The sequence below is a fragment of the Siphateles boraxobius genome, unplaced genomic scaffold (assembly GCF_051911475.1).
Source record: "Siphateles boraxobius isolate OS27281-9 unplaced genomic scaffold, OSU_SipBor_1 130, whole genome shotgun sequence".
Taxonomy (NCBI): domain Eukaryota; kingdom Metazoa; phylum Chordata; class Actinopteri; order Cypriniformes; family Leuciscidae; genus Siphateles; species Siphateles boraxobius.
The window spans coordinates 32,203,619-32,211,776 of record NW_027508734.1 but is presented as its reverse complement, the minus strand read 5'-3'; positions in this window follow the sequence as shown (position 1 = coordinate 32,211,776).

The window sequence follows — 8,158 nt, the reverse complement described above, 5'->3', positions numbered from 1 at the left end:
CCACTCTTCTATCAGCAGACATTTTTGTCCATCATCACTGCTGTGGAGTTTCAGGGTGTGATGGGGCAAAGCAGAAGCATTTTGTTGTCTTTTTCCATTTCCTGTTTTTTTACAAATACAACAGAACTGACCCTTGCCTTAGTAAATATTTCAAGTAAAACAAAATAAAAAAGGAGAGAAGTATAGAAAGAATGCAGTAATAACACACAAAGCAAAGAACATGGATTTTTGTGCATCTGTCATAGTTTCATGTTTCATATTACAGCTCACACTTTTTGCTTGTCCTCAGATGTCTTTGCCACTGTGAGTAATGCACATCAAACGAAGTGTGCAGGATGTCAATACGCTGTTTGTCATACGCGTATTATTTATCTCCAGCTCTGGTCTCGTTGGAACTCAGCCATTTTACAGTCGTCTCAATGCATGACCTTAGAATTCCAAAAACTTTTTTCTTTTCTTTTTTCTTTTAAATTGAAAGCAACTGTGAAGTTCCATTAGAGCAATTCAGACCAAAAAATTAAAAATGATTAACAGTAAAAAATAATAATAATTTCATGGGTTGTAACAGTTAGATAATAGAAATACACACAATATTGGATAGGGAACCTTTAGCTTTTTACACCCGTGTGATAAAAATGACCCTCCCTAACTAGTATTTTACCACTTACCAAACCATCGGCATTATCTCGCCTTCTCTTTTCACTCTCAAACCTCTGACAGCTGTAACAGCTCATATCAAGGTGTTGACCTCCAACGTGTCACTCCCTTTTTCATTATCCGCATCTCTCCTTGTCCCTCTTCGTCTCCCTCTCCGCCTCTCTCTCTCTCTTTCTCTCCCATCCTCTCCTTTTCTTTCTCTCAGACCCTGTTATCTGCCTGCGATCCTCTGCTGATAACAATGTCTTTTATCTGCGGGTTACCTGCACAAAGGGACCTCCGAATTGATCAAATGCCAGGCGGCTGATGAGCCCTCAACAGAGTGCTTTTCCAAATCCCACAGGGCCAGAGGGGAGGGCAGACTAGGAGATGGGGACATGGCGTGCATGGAAAACACAACTCTAGCAGCTCACCGGACACCCAAAGCCATTTAAATGCATAATAAACACAAAAAAATCGCTTTTGCTGTCATTCTCTCTAGATATATCCCCATTAGAGGCCTTTCCGGCTGCCTCCTGTGAAGCCTTTCCTTAATCCGAAAAGGAAAACTCCCCCGCACACGCACAGTGGAAGACAGAAGAAGGAGAGTTGTACTAGAGCATGCTATTAATTTCATAGCTGCATATATCAGAGAGCATAATTATGGAAGCTTGTTTCCACAGAATAAGAAAAAGTAGGTGATTGCAACCTTTTTATCTCACAAATCTTTTTTTCTTATTTTTCCTATTCTGAAATGCCAGATGTAAACACAGAATTACAAGATATAACTTGAAGAATAAAATCCAAATTGTGAGATATGAATAGGGGAAAAAACCCTCGGAATTCTGAGATAAAAAGGCATAAATCCCGTTGTTTTTTTTTTAAGGGGGGGGGGGTATGGGGAGGGGGTGGTATGCGAGATGTAAACTGCATTCTAATGGAAAAAAATTGAATTGCCAGATGTAAACTCACAATTATGGGTATATGGTATGACTTGCAATTGCGAGAGATAAACTCGCAATTGTGAGGAAAAAAAGGCAAAATTATGTGGTGGAAAAAAAGCTTCCAAAAGAGTGCAGGGATGGAGGAGGGAACGTCATCCCTGATCTACCTAGAAACAGAGAGCTGGCTTTGATATACTGTCCCCCTCCACGAATCCCCCTCCATGTTAACAGGAACGCTTCCATTCCTCTTTTCCGTTCGCTGTGTGTTCGTTTATGCGCACACGTGTTGCCATGTATACGTGCGCATGCTCGTCTCTGCTAACCAAACCAAAATGTGCTCGTTTGGATCTGCCTATACACCTGAGACTAAATAAGCCAGGATATATTTGGAGTAGGATGTGTGTTTCAGTTGAAAATACACCCCCTCACCTATATGCATACACACAAACATGCACAGCTGGGCACAAACACTGCCAGTGAGATGTCTTTGACAAATTAAACCCCTCCGCCTCACCTGTCATCTTACTAGTCAGCAGGGATGAGCAGGCTTGTGTGTCTCTGGATAAACCAACATCCTCATCTCCGGGTTCAGTCCTCCTGCACGGCTTTGGCCCGTGTTGTGCACTGACCCCTCTCACGGCACAGACATAAATAACCTATGCTGGGTGAGAGGACTGCAGTGGCCACAGACGCTCTCGAGTATTCAGGCAGCAGACACTCTGCGGCAATATCCAGCACTTCCAAGCTAAAAGCGTGGCTGAAAATAAGCTGAGTAGCGCTTTGGGTTTAATGTTCTGTTCTGAAGAGCAGCGGGGAGAACAGAGCTGCATTATCATCCCTCATCTTTAAAAGCTTATATTCAGATTTCTGAGAACGGGCTCTATTATAATAGACTAAAATAGCAGTGAAATCTCGACACTACTGAACATCATTTTCCTAATCAGAATTCTGGCTGCTTTCCCTGTAAAACGAACTATCATTAAAACAAGATACATTTACTTGACGAGTAAAAGTGTGTAATATAGAAAGACTTTGTTTTCACACAGTATCTCTTGAATTAAGATTAATTTTTTTTCTCTCCTTCCCCGCTGGCAAATTATTTTCCCGCTTTCAGCATAAATCTAATTAAATGTTGTTAGATTCTTGCTTAAAAAATAAGAAAGAAAGAAAAAATTGCCAACGGGGTAAGAAAAGAAGTCTTTGTGCCTTTGTGTTGTCATTTACTCCGCCACAGATTGTTCCAAACCCCTTTCTTTCTTCCACAGAACACAAGAAGAGATGTTTAGCAGGATGTTCACACTGCTCTTTCATACAATTAAAGTAAAGGGGAAACAACCACTGTCCAAAGTTATAGTAAAAAAACAGACCCAAAAGTAATTAATCACTGAAGATCTCCCCCATCACTGTAGCTCTCAAATTTTATTTCTGCACTTTGAATACATGCATATTCAAATTTGGTACATGTAATTGTGATCAGATAAAAAGGAGGACACATTTCTGCCATCATGACAACAAACCTAGCATAACACTTCTTGACATGACAGATTTGTTTATACATGAAAGCTAATAAGATCACCGGATAATAACTTAATTTCAGTTTATTCGTCACACAATGCTAGTGAATGGCAGAAGACCAAGATATAGTCAATGAGATGTTGGTGCTTTTTATCATCCTTGGGGCTTGAGCATCTCTGTTAGTCTATCCAGTCACATTATGGAAAACAGCAGCATCAATATTCTGCCAAACATCTAAATCATTTAAAATTACATCATGAAGATGAGTAAATTATGATTTTTTGACTGAACTAACTTTTATGGAGTTTTGCTTATAGTCAATAAACTGTTTTTATTCAGTTTGATTTCTAGTAAAAAGTAAAAGTCAATTGAAAAATATCTTTAAAACAAGTAGTCATATGAAAACTCATCAATTTGTCAAGGCAAACTAATTGCCTCAAGTAACTTTTCTTCCAATGTTAATAAACAATTTTGTAATTAATAATGACATTATCTATTTTTCTCACTATTGTTTTATATGCTTTATTAACGTCATTGGAAACATGGGAAGGAGTCTGATTTTGTGATTTTTCACACATGTGGTTCTGATAACAACAGCTGTGATGCAGTATGCACTCGACGAGAGAAGTCCTCTTTATTGAGTGTGCCTTGTTCAGGCTCCAACCTGGAACAGTGGGAAGGTATTAAGGAGTCAAAACAACTGTCTCTGTTTCTCCTCTTGTTGCATCTGTGCTGGAACTAATCGTTGTGTCCCGCTGTTCTCCAAAACTACACTTCACAGCTCTTTTTCTGAGGCTTGGTCTGGTAATCACTTCTCCACCAGCATGCACCGCTCTGGACTAATTAAGCCCCCCAGCCCCCTGAACAGGTTCTGGCGAAACAATTCTTTAAATCTCCCCTAACTGATGTGATGCCAGGGATGTGAACAGGTAGACGGTGGGCTCTTAGGGGGGATCTGGCAGACTGTAGAGAAAAGAGTAAACTTCCCACAGCAAGGGCTTATGGGACTGCAATCATCTCTCTCTCCACCCCCGATTGTGGATCCCAAATGAGAATGTGAGCCTCCCAGAGCAAAACAGACCTTATTGGCGCTGGAGAATGCTAATGATTGTTTATTCTCTCTTTGAGAAGGTGATGGGGGGGAGGGGGGTTGGAGAGGTGATTGATTTGCTTCATTTGCTGTGATATCTATTGTAATTGATACCGTGTTTGACAGCTGTGCCTTGGGCTTTGGGCACATGCAGAGAAGGAGAGTGCGCTCGCGGCGCTCGCTGTCGCTCCCCTTAATAATGGAGTGATTTGTAAATATGATTTATTTATTTGAAAGTTATTAGAGGCGCACACGCTTTATTTGTTTTGTGTTTGACGGCGTCACGCGAAGGCTCCCGAGCCCGTCAGGAGCTTGGCTTGGCTTTCATTGACAGCTTGTTTTGTGCTTTAATAACGACAACGGGTAGCAACGCTGCCACAACTCACCACTTTCATGCTCACTTTACCAGAGGCGACGAGTTAAAAAAAAAAAACTAAAAGAAAGAAAGAACACGACTTAAGTGCGAGCTGTAACTGTCATCGACACTCCCCTGTCTCCTGCTGACAAATTTGACAGCTCTGAAGCAAAACAGTTGCAGGTAGCTGAGATAGTGGCGTTATCTTTGGAGATGGCAGGCCAGTTTTGAGTTATACCTGCCTGTCACTTGTCTTTTAGAGGGATCTTCAGAGACAGCCGTGTAAAAATAGCTCGCCTTTAGAGTGCTGAAAACCGTCTCTGTCAATTTCTATGAGTTTTTTTAGACAAACTATGCACAATGTCAGCTCCACCAAACAGACACTTAAACAAAGATGCACAGCAGTTACCACCAACTAAAGTAACGGAAGTGTGACAGCTCCTGTATACATACTGAAAACTGAGAACTGTGATTTCTCATATACATTTCACAAATGGTTAAAGCTCACATGTGAAAACCTGAACCTCTTTTTGATTACTGAAGCTTTGTTCCATGTCCAATAATGCTAAAATGTAATAAAAGTATTTGGGCTGTTTAAAACAACTTTTTGGTGCCTTATTCACAAAAGTGAGAGGTCTGCTGGTTTTATAGAACAACACTCTTAAAATACATACATCATATAAATACTCATCTTATGTGCCTTATGTATTATAACAGACCTGCAGAGGATGCCAACTTCTTTAATATTGGCCAACTGACATTTAATTCAAATGTTTACTGAATCTTTAATATTTGGCCACTTCTTTATGATAGAAATGCTACAGCCACTGTAACTTCTTGAACAAGAATATAGAGTGTTTAAACTTTGAAATCGCAATGAACAACAGTTTTCATATTTAGAAACCTATTGATGTATTCTCTTTTGTTGGTGTAGGTTTATAAATGATTTACCTTACAAATCTGATGAAGTGGCACACATTGCGTACCCATATGAATGTTATACACACAACATATGCAGAGATAGACTTTGAGACGCTCTCTACGCATGTAAATGTTAACAGGTTATGTGGAGAACGAAGACGCTCTCAGATGCACGTAACCTACACGCATGTAAAGAACGGTCTAATAATGGAGTTCTGGTATTTTGCCAGTTACTTGACAGGGTTAAATCGCAACTGAGGAATTTTTTTCTTAATTGAGTACATAAATTAATCGAGGAATCGTGACAGCCCTAGTGATTTTTCATTTATTTTTGGATGAGTGTGAGATAGTAAAAAAATTTAATTGAACCGTACTCTAGTTTATTCAAAATACATTAAAAATTAAACAGCAATACACTTGTTCTATAGTGACTATCTGAATTTAAGTTTGTTTGTTTTTTCCGAATACATAAAGTTTAAAATGTCAATGATATAACTGTCCTAAAAATATTATAATAAAAGAAAAGCCTCTTAAGTTCTTAAAAAGAAACCCTTACTGAGATTGAGTACTCCAGCATAACCATCACATATAAGTAATGGGGATTGTCATTTATGACCAAATACCTTTTTTTTTTTCATGTAGTGCAATTAATCTGATTATGTACGTGTGAACTCTTAAAAAATGAATTAAAAAAATTAAAAACCGAATGAAACCAACAAAAATTCAAAGTAACTTTGAAAGCATTTGTGTTCAATTTAGATTTCTTCTTTTCATTATCGTGGACACTCTTTTGTGCCATTGGCCAGAATCCATAAAAGAGTATAACAATGAAATGATCTAAATCCATTTGATGTATCTAAACAAATGTTGTGGTCAAGCAGAAATAAATCAGTCACCAGATTTTGTATCTGAAAAGAAAGCTATACTCTGCATCTACACATTTGCAAGTGCAGATCCTCCTTAAATGCTCATGTGATCACTTCTGATGTTCATCCCTGAAGGAATCTAATTCTGGTTCCTTGTCCTCAGAGACAAAGACTGCAGCTCAACAGCAGGTGAGCACCTCCCTCTACTGGAGTAAAGCGGAACAGTGCTGCTTCACTTGCTGCTTCCTCTCCAATGTCCCCGTTCTAAAGGGACGTCTGGCATTCTTCATGCGTACAATGAAATATGCAGCAGCCACTCAAGCAGAAAGGGCTTCACTGACCTTTGCCATGTGCTTCATACCAACGCACAGGTGGCAATAGCTGAGGTGACCTGTTCCCTCCCACTGTTTGTATTACTATGTAAAATAAATCGATGTCCTCCAACACAGCATCTCAGGGGAGGCGAGAAGAGAGAAAAGGGTCGGTCTGTAGGTGTGTGTGTGTGTGTGTGTGTGTGTGTGTGTGTGTGTGTGTGTGTGTGTGTGTGTGTGTGTGTGTGTGTGTGTGTGTGTGTGTGTGTGTGTGTGTGTGTGTGTGTGTGTGTGTGTGTGTGTGTGTGTGTGTGTGTGTGTGTGTGTGTGTGTGTTCAGGTACGAGGCTGTTTTACAATATCAGGCACATCAGCGCCTTGAAATACACTGGCAAGAAATGGATCTGCTTTTGGCAGTAAATTGATTAATTCTGGAGTGTCAAAAGGAAGGACTTCAGATTGCCAGTGGTCTTTAAGGTAATACGCTACGACAGTTGAAGAGTCATGAAATGCATCGCAATAGCCTTGAAGTGGAGAGGTTAAAGTGGAGGAGAGAGAGAAAGAGAATACAGGAATGAACGCTCCTCTCGTCGTGTGCTAGCATCTTTTCTCTGCGCCAAGGTCAGCGAGGCTGAAGAGGAGGCAGCGGCTGTCTGCTGCTATAGGAATTGTAATCAATTCTTACATTTCAAGGGGAGCAAAATCTGAACAAGTCGCTCAAAGGAAGATAGATGAGAGAGCACAGCCACAAACACTCAGATCAATAATATTCATAGCGTACAGGAAAAAAAACCCCAATAAATTACTATTTTAATCAATGTTCTGTGGAGGAGATGTACAGAGACATGCTGCAGTAAATTTGCCCTTAACCATTGCAAAATGCATTATTCAGAGAAGCGAGGGAATGGGGTGTTTGTGGATTTCTCAGTTTGAAGTGCCAACATTGTGCTTCCATTGCTTCACTGTTTATCTATCTATGTGTGTAGGTGGGATGTGAAAGTAAGTGAGCATAAAGAGGAATATATTAGGACAATGTAAAATCTCAAAGAGACGTGTGGATGTCCAATTAAAAGCTAATAAGATAAATTATAATCATAATTGTGTTTTATCATGCTGTGCCTGAGCATCTCCGACTGGAGTCTCACAATGGAATATGAGGCACAAAAAAAAGGCAAAGCTGAAAGGAAATTTTAGAAATAGTCCTTTTCATTTTAGTCAATGTGACCAGCTACATCTTCTGATCCTAGTGCTTTATAATTTGATAAGGTGACAATGTAATCTCAGTGTCACAAAACACTAAGCTCCTTCATCTCTGCCTGTTCACATTATGTGAAAATGTGCAGTTGTTATCTTAAAGGGATAGTGCTGTCATCATTTACTCACTCTCATGTTGTTCCAAACCCATATGACTTGCTTTCTTCCATGAAACACAAAAGGAGACAATGTAAAGACAATTTGTTTCAATGATCTTGTCCATGCAATTCGAATAAACTCGAGCTTTTAAGCATAAAAAAATACAAA